Source organism: Dermacentor albipictus, chromosome 1 (genome assembly GCF_038994185.2).
Source record: "Dermacentor albipictus isolate Rhodes 1998 colony chromosome 1, USDA_Dalb.pri_finalv2, whole genome shotgun sequence".
NCBI lineage: Eukaryota > Metazoa > Arthropoda > Arachnida > Ixodida > Ixodidae > Dermacentor > Dermacentor albipictus.
Genome location: NC_091821.1, coordinates 420,858,999 through 420,874,165, shown reverse-complemented (window position 1 = coordinate 420,874,165; position 15,167 = coordinate 420,858,999). Strand labels below are relative to the sequence as shown.

Here is a 15,167-nt window from a genome sequence, read left to right as displayed (position 1 = left end):
TTATCATGATTTTGGCTTCTAGCGCGAAGTGAAACACGGACACAGAAAGGAGCAGACAGGACGAGCGCTAACTCTCAACTAAATCTTTATTGAAACGAAGAACATATATATAGGTGATTGCAAAAACCTTAGCATAAGAACATGACCATGTAAAAAGCATCAGTTAAACATGTCAGTGGGTATGGAAGTCAAAGAACAAAAATTATTTCAGATTAGTACACGTATTGCGAAGGTACTGGAATTCGCAATCTAACAGAGACAACGAAGCATGACTGACGCAAGTGTCTCCTAATCTTTTTTATGTGGAAAGCCTCGATAATTTCCCTCGTGGTTTGGCATCTGTGTCTAGAAAGAATTTTCGTGTCTTCAAAGAAAGGTTTGCATCCACAACCGAAACAATGTGCAGCTAAATGTGATGCATTAGGGTTGTTTAGTGAATGTTTGTGTTCTTTTAGTCTAAACAATGTGCAGCTAAATGTGATGCATTAGGGTTGTTTAGTGAATGTTTGTGTTCTTTTAGTCTAATGTTAATGCATCTACCACTCTGTCCAATGTAAGCTTTCCCACACTCGAGTGGAATCTGATAAACTACACCCGTGTTGCAAGGCACTAAAGGGGACACATGTTTAACTCCGCAATCATCTTTTCTTTTTTTTGCCTTCCTGTTCAAGTCTCCTATTTATCAAAGGGCACATGTTAGCCAACTTTCGTGGGGCCGAGAAAACGGTACTGACGTTATACCTATTGGCCACATTCCTTAAACCATGGGATAATCTATGTACGTAGGGTACTACAGCAAACTGTTTCTTTTTTCTTGTTTCTTGTTTTTTTTTTACCGTTTTCTACTGTAATTCTTTTACCCTCACCGTAATTCTACAAGCGGCAGACGTGTCCTATATATACACACGAGGGCGAACCAGAAGGTATCTGCCCCCCCCCCCCCTTTTTTTTTTAGCCAAGTTACGTACGGCTGTAAATGCGAAGTCAACATATCCGTTCCCAGCGGTGGACCTGCCTTGTACCTGCCCGGCCTTATCCGCGGTAGCTCAGCGGCACGGCGCTGCTGTCAGTTGTTGAAGATGACCCGCCGTGGTTGCTCAGTGGCTATGGTGTTAGGCTGCTGAGCACGAGGTCGCGGGATCGAATCCCGGCCACGGCGGCCGCATTTCGATGGGGGCGAAATGCGAAAACACCCCGTGCGCTTAGATTTAGGTGCACGTTAACCCGAGGTGGTCGAAATTTCCGGAGTCCTCCACTACGGCGTGCCTCATAATCAGAAAGTGGTTTTGGCACGTTAAACCCCATAAAAAAAAAATGTTGTTGAAGATGGCAGTTGCGCTTCACACGTCCACGGCGTACGATCAACGAAGCGTGATGCGTTTTCTATACGTAGCAAGGGACGAACGTCCATCGAACTCCACAGGGAAATTGAGCCGACGTATGGGGAAAAGCGTCTCGATTTGAGAAGTGTGAGGTGGTGGTGGTGTTGTGAGTTCGCAAAAGACATACGTTGGTTTCAAAATCAGCCGGACGAATTCTACCACAGGGACATCTCATGTTTAGTGCTGCGACGGGACAAATCTCTGAAACGGTGTGGAGACTATGTGGAAAAATAATGTAAGGTACGTAGAATAGTGCGTATATTTGTGATTACCTGTGTTGAATATTATGCTCCGAAAAAGACAAAGTGAGAAACGAGCGTGGAGCCGAGCGCGCCTGCATTTTTTTTTTTAGTTGTTTTTGCATGCGTCGAATAAAGACGTTCTCTACTTCGGTTCCGCTTCCTGGTTTTCAACAACCTGTATGTACCTTATTTTGACTAGAAAAAAAAAATAGGGGCTAAGACTTTCTGATTCGCCCTCATGCGTATGTGTGAACGAGAAAAAAGGAAACCGAGAGACCCGATTTTTATTCGTCATAAGAAGCCAAGAAATGAGACCAAGGACAGCATAGAGGAAATTATCCGTAGTTCTTAAGTGAATTAAAGAAACTATAAATGGAAATGAAAGCGCGGGCCTAAAAACTAGCCGCAGGTGGGGCACGAATCCACGTCTTCGCATTATGCGTGCGATGCTCTTACCAACTGAGCTACCGCGGCGCCGCCTTCCGATCCACTTTCTGTGGTATTTATGTTTTACTGCTAGAACTAACCTTGGGATTATTGCCAGCGCCATCACTCACGGTCTTGGCGGCGGACGTGCAACATCCTTTCTGCCGCAGACGTCCACGCCAACTTTTTTTCAGAGGAAAATGGGGGGGGGGGGTGCCTGGGGGTTCAGGCAACTGGTCAATAAACCTACACATGACGCCGGAAGGCCTAAAAGCTGCCGCATTCGAGAGCCTCGCCACGTAATGAACGAGAATAAAGAAAACCGAGGAGCCCGATATTTATTCGTCATATCACAAGAAGTCAACAATGATACCAAGGACAGATTGGGAGAAATTACCCGTAGTTCTTAATCGAAGAAATGATAAATAAATGGAAATGAAAGTGGATGAAAACAACAACTGGCCGCAAGGTGGAATATGAGCCCACGTCATATATTAATTCTGCGCCGACGCTGAATTCGTTTCCATGTTTGTCCTCCGCATGCTTACAGAGACGCCTCCACTTCCTCATACTTCGCAGTCGGCATTATCGCCCTTGAAAAGCGCGTATGCATGCATGCGAACGTACGTCATTCATACACAACAAGGGCGTCGCGCAATCGTACATATTGTACACATTGCACGTACACGTCATTTACACACAACAAAGGCATCGCGCAATTGGATATATGCATACGTACATAAAAAAAGCGAGATTGCAGACTGCGGTGGCGCCCGCACATACCCGTACCGCAGCCTCCCCGTACACTTTGCATGTAGAGCCAAGCAATGTGCCGGCGGCAATGCGCACAGTCGGCGACGATATTGCGAGGTAGTCGCGCAGTCGCCGAAAATTTTTCCACGTGTGCGACGCGCGCCGCCGCTCGTTCCGGAGGTCCTTGCGCGCGACACGCTTTGATGCGCGTCCCAGGCGCACCGCGCGCACGCTCATCAGCAAACGCATGATCGATCGTCGCTGCCCTCCCCCCCCCCCCCCTCTCTGCTTCCTCCTACGCCTCGTCCGCGACCCGCCCGAAGGAACAAAGAAGAAAAAAAGAAAGCGATTCCTATGCTGCGGAGCATGATGCGGGCACGCTGCGAGGGGTCGCAGCGGATGCTTCAACGCTGCACCTGGGCGACACAAGCTCCGACCAGTGAGTGAGCTGCGCTTAAACCTTTCCGCTCCCAACAGGGTTGCGCAGCTCAACAGCGTTTCGTGTTCGACATTGCACTATAGGGGGAATACCGCATGGCGCTGACACAGCGGAGAGCAGCACCGGCTCCAGACTGAGCACAACAAACTGCTCCGCTTCCAGTAATGCTCCTCGGAAGCTTTCTTCGGCTCTTTCGCGTGCGTGCGTGCGTGCGTGCGTGCGTGCGTGCGTGCGTGCGTGCGTGCGTGCGTGCGTGCGTGCGTGCGTGCGTGCGTGCGTGTTGCTTTGACGTAAAAGCGCCGACGCAAAGGGCGCGTGCTTTCGAGCGACTGATGGCGAGTTCGCCGCCGAACTATTACAACTCTTGAGATGGGCGTGCTGACGCGCGTTACAGCTTTGGGGCGTCTGGAGGTCTAGAGGTGGCAGTCGCCTTCCCCGCCGGTGCTCGAGCCGCTGCAGACGACAGTTGTCGAATCGGCTTGTATGTGCATAGCCACCTGATGTTTCCGCTACAGACGCGCCGACGAACGCCTGTTTTCGACAGAATTATAGAACGAAACAGCAAGCACATCCAAAGTGTTCTCACTGCAACCAACGTACGCGTTCAAAGGCATCATTCGTCAAAGAAATCGAATAGGTTTCTAGAAGTGTTCGGATATATTTCGCTTATGTTGACAGCAATCGTCAACGGTTTCTGCCAAATGCATTTGAGAAACGCAGCTCCACTAAAAATTGTAGCAAAGAAGAGGGACGCTGTAGTGGGCCATCCTCTCCAGCGCTTTTGCTCGGGGAACGCCGCTCGTGCTGAGAGCCCGTGCCCTGTTCTGTCAGCCCAAATGCTGGTGACTAATGAACACCTTTACAATTATATATACATAGCAAATTCAAAAAGACGCCGAGAACTTCTATAGTTACAACGTTCTCGCTCAAGATTCTGCACGAAGTGTCTCTGAAGAGCAGTGACCACTTCACATAACGAAGATGAGATCAGGCGGCTATACCAATCGTGCAGAGGCGGTCACTGCGAGCGGCGCCTGCTGCGATTGCTAATTCGTGTGTCCACTTAATTACAACCTCGCGGATGAACGAAATAACCGTCGTCAAGCGGATATTCTCATTCGTTGCATCCATCAGATCGACCCGCTATTCCCAATCACGCTTTCCTTTTACTTCGTGTCCCCGGCCACGCCATGCCCTCCCGCGATGGAGCGTCTTTATGCCCTGTTCGCACACGCGCACACACACACACGAGCACGTCATCACTCGACTCGAGATCAATTACCGGCCACCCCGCTGATCTTCGGAGACGCGGTCTTCACTTTCGCGGCGCATCCGCCCTTGATCCTCGGTTCCGCGGCATAGGACCGCCCGACCTTCCTTTTGCGTCCGCGCGTCCCTTCCTTCCCCTCCCCGATGTGTCCGCGAGAGTGCGGCCACCAGTTATCCCCCTTCAATCGATGAGCGAACCCTTTCGGGACTCCGCCATTTGCCACAGATAACGACAGCGCTGCGCGTCTGCGAGCCCTGTCGAGCCCCGGTCATCGTTCGTCCGCCCTCTCCTTTGTGTGTGTGTGTCCTGATGCTCGAGGAGGGACTGAGGAGGGGGGGGGGGGGGCACGATTGAGCAAGGAAATCGGGAGCTTGTCGCGGTTGCCAAGGGCAGCTGCGCGGCCGCCCTGTTACGGTACGCCGCGATGTGTGCTTCCGTTTTTTTTTTTTTTTTTTTTGGGGGGGGGGGACAAGAGAAAGAGACAAGAGAGAAAAGAAGGCCAAAGAAAAAAAAAGAAAGAAGAAGGAACAAGAGAAAGAAACGACTTGGCGGTGATAATGGAACCGAAGATAAGGCTTAATTAAATATACAGAAATATAAGCGAGTTGGCAAGGGTTCAAGATGCGTAAACAAAGTATACGGTCACGAGAGAGACGAAAAGGACAACATGAGCCCATACTATCCGGGGCGTTTATTTGCGATTGTGTTGTACATTTATTTACTCTTGAGTCCGGTTTTTTTTTTCTTTCCTTAACACCTGCTTTCGGCATCACAAAGATAAGGCACAGAGACGCGTACTGGATAATAAATTAACCGGATACATTTGTTTGCCGAATAGAACTAATTGGCAGTGGTCGGCGAGCATTTCGCAAACGCAAAACTAGTCTCTCTCAATCGAGCGCTCGTTAGGTAGTTGGTGTACGTGCATATGGCCGTGTGAAGGGTTCGCACAGTCCTTCCTGTCCTGCGTGCAAGAACAGAATTAAAAAATACATGAAGAACACTAAAGAAGGCTGCAGCGAAGAAGCGTTCTGCTTACGAATGCGCTCGCTGCAACCTTTCAGTTTTGGTTTAGCGCGCTCTGTGATATGCGAAATTCGTCGTGCCACAGTTCCGCGGGTGATCGCATTTTTTCAGATCGTAAAGTGGCTATGGTTCGTACGGAGAGCTCGCTTCAATTTCTCAATTACGATGAGCCCACTGAAAAATAAAATTTTGAAGTTCGTCCTTTTATTCCTTAACAGCTGTTTTTAAATATGACCTTGTAGAAGCACCCGGTATAGACATGCAATTTGTGTCCCAATACTGGCCATATAGACGGCTGAGCGGACAGGGGAGATCTCAGGTCTCGTTCCAATCCTGACGAAGGCGTCAAAGAGAGCTTAACGACGTCAGCATTGTAGTAAAAAAACGATACAGGGTATACAATGCTGTCCAAACAAGATGGCGGCTGAGCAGAACGCTCGGAAACCACGGGAAGATCGTCTGCACACGAGAAAACGCAGCCACGCTTTCTTATCGCGTTGCTTGTGCCACAGGTTCGCACGCGCAAATAGTTAAGTACATACATAATACGTGTTTTTTTTTTTCTCAAGTTGTTTCTTGTCGCGAAGTGGCGTCACGTCGCACAGACGCCTTCCCATAGTCTTCCAGACGGTTCCAGACGCTTCCCATTACTCGGGCTGGAAGCTGTCTCCTTACTGTCTACGTCAGACTCTCCGATGCTGGTCAGGATTGGAACACACCCATAGTGCCGCAGCTGCCTATGGTGCATTTGTAGGAAACCCTATCACGCTATGGCTCCCTGCACTCCAAGGTGCGCTGTTGGCGCCAGCGTCCACGCGAGACTTGTAAAAAAGCCCAACGATTGCTTAAGTATTCCGCGCGTGTCGGCACCTACAGAGGTGCCATGAAACGCGGGTCTGTATATCGAGGAAACGCCCCCACTTCTTTCCTCTCGCCAATTTACATTGGTTCACGCATCTGCCGTTTTTCTTTTTCACGCCAGACACTAACCTTTCTTTCGCCAAATACTCGATCGGATTCATCCATCGCCATAAATATTCCCCGAGTACGCAACGCGCTCGCATCAAGCGAAATGTTAGGCGCCGCCTGGTCCTCGTTGCCGCCTTTCTCACCGAGTTCAATCCAACACGCGTGTGTACGTCGAATAGAAATTCTGCTTGGCTCGCACGCTGCTTTACTTGTCTGCATTCTGTTCACGAGCGCCGCTCCTCGCTCCCTACTTTCCTGCGTTGTTGTTGCTTTCACCATCTTGTTTACGTCACGTATACGGTGTTCCTTCACGGATTGAATCTCGCGGTCAGTTTTGTTTGTTTGTCGTGTCTTTCCCCGACTTCGTGCGCGCAGCACCAGACCGCGATGTGGCGCAACACATTGCCAATGCGCTAAAAGCCCCTTGCGCCGCAAGCTGATCACACAGGGGCGCATCGTCTGCCACGTGCGTCGAAAGAAACGCGTGCCCTGCATGCATACTTACCCCCGTATTCGGAAATGCAACTTAAGTTGAAGCCCATGCTTGACTTGATCCGAGTGACGCCTATGGGGAACGCGCCGAAGGAAACACAGTGAGCGTCTTTGGGCACGTTAACGCCAGGCGTCATCTAAATCAAGTCAAGCATGTGCTTCGACTTAAGTTGCATGTCTGCATACGGGGGTTACCTATGTAAAAGCCACGTACCACTGACTTTTAGGTTGTATTAGCGATTATGCGTTGTTTACTATCGCAAGGGCCAAGCACGGACAAAGAGCGTCAGACAAATGTGTATTGTACCCGATGACAGTATGACAAATAAAAAGAACAGATCACGAGAGATTGTCGAAGTGTATACTGCATGAGGCGTCCTTACTACGCAGTTGCTTTTTACAGGTATGGCGTTGTACATGTATGTGCGAAACATGTACGTACACGTTTTGAAAGAAAGGAAGAAAGTGCGACTGCAAACTTGCCCATTAAATGAGTTCGAATACACCGAAACCTTGATATACAGTATTATCCCACAAGATCCTATGGGATCGTATAATAACCCGCGTGACAAGATGCAAATATTGAACAGCGACGATATGAGGCTTTGTTTTGTCATATCCGAGTTTATAAGCAGCAGAATACACACGCGTGTATACGTGTGGTGTATATATATATATATATATATATATATAGAAAGAGAGAGAGAGAGAGAGAGAGACAGACAGAAAGAACGACGCTGGCCACCCTGTGCTAATATGTGTTTTCCTTTGCGGCATGGCGAGTTGGCTCTGCGTTCTGCTCCCCAAACTGCTGCAAGCTGTATTAAAACGCGATATTTCGTGCACGGTGACCTGAGCATTCTTTTTGTCTGCTGTGCCGCTGTCAGTCATGAGCGACCACAACGACCACTGCATGGCTAGCCCGACAAAGGCCGCGTTTACGTGAACCCGACGCAAGCGCCGCGAGTGAGAAATCGGGCTGACCGAGCCCGACGCGACTGCGTTAATATGAACTCGCTCCATGACGAGTCCGAACAACGACGGCACATAGCGTCGAGCCGAGACATCAACGTGTTCGAACTGGGCTTCCGGTTCCGGCAGCAACAGCTCTGTTTCGTGGGCCTTATCGCTACAATGAGGTTGCACTGCACAGTACTTTGCCTTGGCCTTGCCCAGGTACTATTCCCGTTGCCGGCTCATAAATCGCGACGTCCCAGCGTTCCAGCGCAAGTCTCGGCGCTGGCAGACCGGACCCGTCTGCGCTTACGGGCACGCTGCAAACGTGTCGGGCTGGGTCAACCATTACCCCATGCAGTCGGGCTGACTCAGCCCGACTCGACGCTTGTTTAGTTCGACCGGCTAACGTTTACATGAACCCGACAGGCGCATTCCAACCCGACAAGTGGACTCGACAAGATTTCGTCGGGTTCGCGCAAAAGCCCCGAAAGAAGAGAAAGACATGGCGCCAAGCGGCCCAGCTCGAGAGTATTGTGCAGCATCAATCATAACTGCTGCTGAATTGTGCTTGAACATTTATTTAATTCAATAGAAACGTTCGAAATACACGCAACATTAATTTTAATGCGAACAATAAGTAAGTTATCAGTTTTACAACAACAACTACGGGTACGAGAGTACTCCCTTCAGCCGCAGACCATAAAGCTCCGTTAAACTCCCTTAGCGGAAGGGCGACAGTGCGACACCGAGTGCATTTCCCTCGAGATGAAGACGACGGAGTTAAAAGAAGTCTGCGGGTGCCCATGTGGCAGAGGTATAAGGAAGAAACACCAACGCTCATACCCTTCACTGAACAATGAAGTACACCCGAACGAACGACGGGGAGCGGGTACCAGGGGGGCGAATTCGGATCGAAGAGGGCGATCTCGGCGCTGTCGTGTTATACGCGATCGCAATAACCTGCGATATACATATGTAGACGCGGCGGTAGTGAACAGTACGAAACGCGCATGCGCAGTGGAATAAACCTATCGCGTGTCAAGGTAAGCTATCACGCAAAGCTAACACTCCATTGGCTATACTGCTACGTATACCTGCAGTATACACGCGCTGCCCAATGCCGCACGCACACACGAAGGATCCCAAATAATTACAGGCGCATGAATCTCGGCTCTGCCGTGTCTACAACAGACTGTGGGAGAATGTGGGGCAATTTGCATACGAGTAGCAGTTTACTGATTAGCAGTCTATTCCTGGCGCCACACAACGTCTGGCCTCGGCACATTCCGCCATTAATTCCCCCGGACGCGTTAATGCCCGTACGCAGCTTGCAACCCCTACTTTTCTGAAACAAAGCGAGTGCGCTTTGTTTACCCCGTTTTTTTATAATGCGTGCCTCGGCAATAACGATGACAGACCGGTGATCCTCCCAAGACCGCTTTAACTAGGGACTTAGTAGTTCAAATTTCAAATTCTTTATTTCTGCCTTGTACAAATACAGACAGCGGAGGCGCAGAAAAAGCTGTCAGAAACAGCTTGACAAAGCCGCAGCCCCCTTTCTCTTGGCAGTGGCTTCACAGCAAGGCTTTTAAAACAAAGGTAATTGCAGTCTAATAACACTTATACATAATGAACACATACAAAAGAAAACATAGCAAAATTATACAATATTTAGACAATATTCACCACAAAGAACAGAACCTACATGTTAACATACATAGCACGCAAAGCACCGTTTGACGCACTGAAAAGATCAAAATTATTATGTACATAAGCATTTAAGAGGGAAGGAAGAGTGAATTGGAGGCGTTCTCTACCGGAATTTATTCGAGGGGTTGGCACTACCCAATTTTCCGTATGTCTTGTTAACGTCTGAAGCTCGTTACATAAGTGCCGGCCAAGAGGTATTGTACAGAACTCTTATGGGTAATCAATAACGAGCAGCAAACAGGGAGAGGGAAACCTGGCTGAACGTGTAATCCGCTTTTATCCGCTTTAATCCTTTTTACCGGGCGGCGTTGAAGCGAACGCTAAAGCGGAGCTGTAAAATAACGGTGCGAAAAGCGCGATGAGAGCTTGCAGCTTAACTCCGGACTGGTGGCTCAGCGAATGATTCTGTAAATTTCAGAAAGGGCAGCTCTTTCTCAGCATATGAAGCGTGTTAGACGGGTGACCCTATTCGGCTATATATAAAGGTCAGAGACTGCAATTCACGAGGTAAATACACACCCCAGTTTGGAAATACATCAGTTCTGCGTAAGCACAAAGATAGACTAACAAGAGAAAATGTAGAGGCCCATGAGACAAAGAAAAAGGGGGCAGTGTGTGTCAGTGATGCTTCTATAGCGCTTCGTGACACTGAAATATCTTTTCTTGATGCGATTTAACACGTGGCAGTTTTTTGGAGCGCTAACACCGATTACTAGTCATGTATTGTTCTCTGCTTTTTTTATGACGTTTGATAACGTAGGACATGTCGGATTTATAAAGTCTATAACCTTTCCAATAAACTTTCAGTTGCAGGTAGCACCATGTCCCGTCTTTTCTTGTGCCTTAGCTTTTGTATACCAGGAGCGCGATCGGATATCTTTGTTCGATACGCGTTCTGTTCGGTTGCTGCAAAGTCACAAAGTTGCAGCATGCAAAATTTACGAGAACGGGCGGAGAGAGCAGCCAATCGATCGGCAAGCGGTGAACTCCCTGGAAGTTTACTTCCCTCGTTTGTCGTGTGCTTGCAGATAGTATACTACAAAACGAAATGTTTCACGTCTTCCAATGAATGGAATATTTATCTAAAATGATTTTTTTTTTTCTTTTCAAGCTTACACCCGTTTTCAAATAGTAGTTGGTGTGACTATTACAATTTATAACTATTCGTTTCTCTGCGTCGTCCCTAGGTGGTGTCGCGCACAGCGAGAACAAAGAAAGAAAAAAGAAACAACGGGAACAGTGGCGCACTTTTCAAGAGGCAGCAACAACATTACAGTGGCTCGCTGGCACCCGATGATGGGGTCGATTTCGCTGTACAACCAACGCACCATTTGCTTTGAGAAACGAAAGCGACGCCGGAATTCGCTTTCTGCCATTTCTTGAAACGCGCTTCGCAGCTCCACTCGCTCTTCTTCCTTGTCGAGCAACGCCAGCGCAACAACCGAAGTTCCCAACGCAAGCACCATTTTCTCGAATTAAACTATGGATTGGATCCAAACGTGCCATTCCGCAGTCGCATCCGCCGGCTGGATCCAATCCAATCCACCAGACGCGCCATGCGAAGCCGGTCTCGTAACGAGCGTATGATCGCTCTAAACTTCCCAACTCCCGTCGGGTTTAGCGCCTAGCAGACGACGTGCTCGGTTGCAAGATGATTGACGGAAGCGTGTCATCATTTCGACGTCACCAAAAACATGGCCGCGCCCCGCGGCTGGCGACGTCGGCGCGGAGTAGGCCAATCGCGCGCGCCGGTAACCGAACGAACGCGCCGAACAACCATCTCCGATGGCACCCCAGTAGTTCGCACTCTGGATTTAGTCATGATCACACAGGGTACGCGAGCACGCTCGGCAGACCATAAACTCGTAGAAAACCACGAACTAGCGTAGCTAATAACTATGTAAATCACACGGCGTCGATTGGCGTATTTGCACAGATTTTTCTTTACTCTCCTGGTCGATTCCCACACGCCTGTAGGCTTTCACCACGAAGAAACATTACTGTTGCTATAGTCAGCAGTCGCGTTGTCGTCTGCTGTACGTTTCGCTATCTATTTTAATAATAATAATAATAATAATAATAATAATAATAATAATAATAATAATAATAATAATAATAATAACTTTATTTGCATCCGAAATTCACGATGCCGGAGGCCTGCAGAAAAAGCTGTCGCATTGCAGCTTGACAAGGCCGCAGGCCCCCGCACTGGCAACTTCACGTAGCAGTCAGCAAATTATAAAAATATATGCGAGTTACAATCAGCACTCACTGAAATCCATACATACAAAAAGATAAAACTCATTCCATATTCAGACATCGTTATACAAATTATGTTATACAATTTGAAGTTATAAAATTAATACAATTACAGTAGCGATACAATTCATACAAGTAATACAATACAATTTGAAGTTATACAATTATGAAGTGCAAACATTCAGCTTTCAAGACTCTGTTTATCCATGCAAGAACGCCACCAGAGACCAGCGCACACAAAATGAACCGCAGAAAGCGCAGATAACTCCGCGGTAAAAGTGCAACAAAATTATACACTAACTATACCATTCTTTTTTTCCTTTTCTTGTTTTCTTCTTCTACGCACTAAAGTATTTTCGAAGGTCCGCAAAAGTAATTTTTTCAGGCTCTATATTTTGTGTCTGTAGGGTATTCAATAACCTTGAATAACACGATAACCTCTGCGCACCAGCACAGATACGTACAGACAATACTTTAAATATTTTAGTTGTCGCGCTACGTTCACGGATTTGCGCATACGGCGTTTCATTTCACGGCTCGCGAGAACGTTTGCGAAAGCAGTTCAAGAAAACTCACTCTGCTCGGATCGGCGCAGAACGCGTCAGAAAGCGCGTGCGTCATTTACCTCCTTCACGCCTTAGTGACGCGCGCGATATATGCAAAGCAGGGAGCTCGTCTGCGCCCGTACGGACGCATATATCACTGTATGCAAAAGCGCAAAAACACACGCAGAAAAAATGAGATGCCCTCGCCTCGCAGACGTTGCGCGCGTGGCCGTCCGTGCCGCACTTGATTCTTCGGTTTATGTACATACGGGTGCAGCCACACAATTGACAAGCCGCGGTATTCATAGATGTGATTTGGGCGGGTGAGTTTCGTGAGCATCGCCTATACGAAACGGGGGTAACGAGTGGTGCCACGAAGGTAGTCCTGAATGCGTCAGAAGCGCCTCAACACCGTCTATCACGCGCGCGCCAAAACAGCGCGCGAGCGGGGAACAGATGTATAGATGGGCAGGGCGGGACACGGGTATCGCTTACAGTGCGGGAAAAAAAAAAAAAGAGAGAGAGAGAGAGCGTCCGCCGTGCGTCGCGGCCCGCCGGCGACTTCTGCAGATTAGGCGAACTGATGCGCCAACGATTAAGGCAGCGTGCACGTTTGTATAACGACAGCGGCGGGAAGGGCTGCACTCGAGAAGGCTTGGTCTGCGATGCATGCCGCTTGCGGACGAAGCTTTCGCTTGCTGCTCAAAACAGGAAGTGACTGTAGCAGCGCAGCTTCTGCTCTGGACACGTGCGACTGTATACTACGAACCGCACCCGTCGCGGGAGAGATGGCGCACTGCATGCAAATAAGCGCTGGTATGCACAAGGTCGGTATATATATACGATGGCGCGCAAACACCAAACGCCGCTATGTAGATGACCCGGTGAATTCAGCAACTGCAACATACTTTTTCGCGCGTCTTTCTCGCGCGCGCACGTCTCCTTCGTATACACAAAGGAGGCACGGTCCGCTCAGTGAGAAAGAAAGAAGAAACAGCATGCTTGATCAAGTCGCGCAGAAGCGCATCTTTAGGCTACGTCTCTCTCTCAATGCTCCTGGAATGCAATGAATATACACGATCGATCAAGGAGGGGAAAAACGCGCATGCCGACCGCAACGAAAGAAGAAACGAACTGAAGAGAGCGCGCGGCTGAACGATAAAGTGAGAAATGACGGAGAGCCGACGCGTTTTCTGCACCCTTTCATGGCATTGTATACCACCGCGGTAGATTTCGCGCGGCGGTACGCGGCTAGGAGCGATCCAGAAAGGCCCGGGCATATTTCGCAGCAGGAGAGGTTTGTTTACGAAAACTGCCGCCTCCGGAAATCGAGTCGCATTATACTGCCCGCGATCCCTCGCCGCGCAACTTATTCCCACCGTCGATTCTGCAGCCGTGCAGTTCCGCCCAGTTCCTAAACCGATCGAAGCGCGAAGCAGGGCCGACGAGATTGGAAGGAGCGCGAAGCGAAGACGGGACCGAGAGGACGGCGGCCGCCATGCTGGCCCTGCAAACACCTCGGCGGCGTCCTTCGAGAAAAACTACAAGCGTGCACCTGAGGATAGGAAGAAGAGAGGAAACAAGGAGGAAACACAAAGAGGGAAGGGCGAGACAAAACGACACGTTTTCTAAACGATGCCCGCGGGACGGAACGAACATGGGAGGGAACACGACAGGCAGGATGGGCGCGAACCCCAAAGGAAAACAAGAGTGGCTGCAGGTTGAAGAGGGTAGAAGAATGCACACAGTCGCAAAAGAAGCCATACAATAAGCCCGCCCCACCGCCCTTTTCACCTTTCGAGACGTGTTCTAGCGCCACCTCGCGTTCGGAAATGTGGAGCGGGAAGAAATAAAGAAACAATCTTGTCTCGCAGCGGAACACTTCTAAACTCTATAGGCACAGCGGTTTCCTGCGCTGCTACAGAATGAAGGTGCGATGAATCGCTGAGAAACGGTGTGTACCAGCGAGAGACGCCCACGCATTACGGTCTTATCGACTGTGCGTGGCGGATTTTCGTTCTGAGCGGGCGAGTCGAAAGAAACTTCCGAGATCACGGGAGAGACGTGCCCCGCGAGCTCCGTTCAATGCCTGCAGATGCCGGCACGCTCCGCGGCGGCGCGCGTTACGTTTGGAAAGCGCACGCACTTTTAGTCCACCGCGCGAGCAGGCACGTCGTTCTGTTTTGTCTCCGACTCACGTTTGCGACTCAAGTCTACATAGCATTTGCCACGGCGGCGGCGGCGGCTTACGCGTGTGAATGCGCTGAACGGCTTCGACGAGTACTGCAAGAATGCAGGCGCGAAACACGGTCGGCCGACCACACGCACGTCTGTATAAAATTCCTTAAGTTGGTGTGCATGCGAAAGCGAACGTATGCGAGCATCTATACGTACATACGAGTTACGCTTCAGAAAGAGTGAAGGTACCTTTTCACGTAACAAGGGCAGATAAGGTGTTGCTCATATTCTTTGTGATCTTTGTTTTGTTGGTTTTTGGCTGCAGTGTCCATTATCTCATGCACAGTTTTACCCGCCTTTTATCATACAGAAACTGTCACTTTCACTATAATTTAGCTATCACCACATACAGCTGGCGCGCATGCGAGGGAATGAGTATACAGGGCCGTCAGACCCAAGCCGATTTAATCGTCCACACTGGCTGCAAGTGTTAGGAAAACGTCGCTAGTTTTGTGATCA

At 49.3% G+C, this 15,167-nt stretch overlaps 1 protein-coding gene and 1 non-coding gene across 3 annotated transcripts in view; both read right to left on the bottom strand.

Moving 5' to 3' along the window:
* The window catches only part of PIP4K (phosphatidylinositol 5-phosphate 4-kinase), a 129,279-nt gene that overhangs the window by 73,707 nt on the left and 40,405 nt on the right, over positions 1-15,167 (bottom strand). The gene's annotated exons all lie outside the window — the stretch shown is intronic.
* Positions 2,026-2,098, bottom strand: TRNAM-CAU (transfer RNA methionine (anticodon CAU)). Its single transcript has one exon. It is a non-coding gene; the product is annotated as a tRNA-Met (tRNA).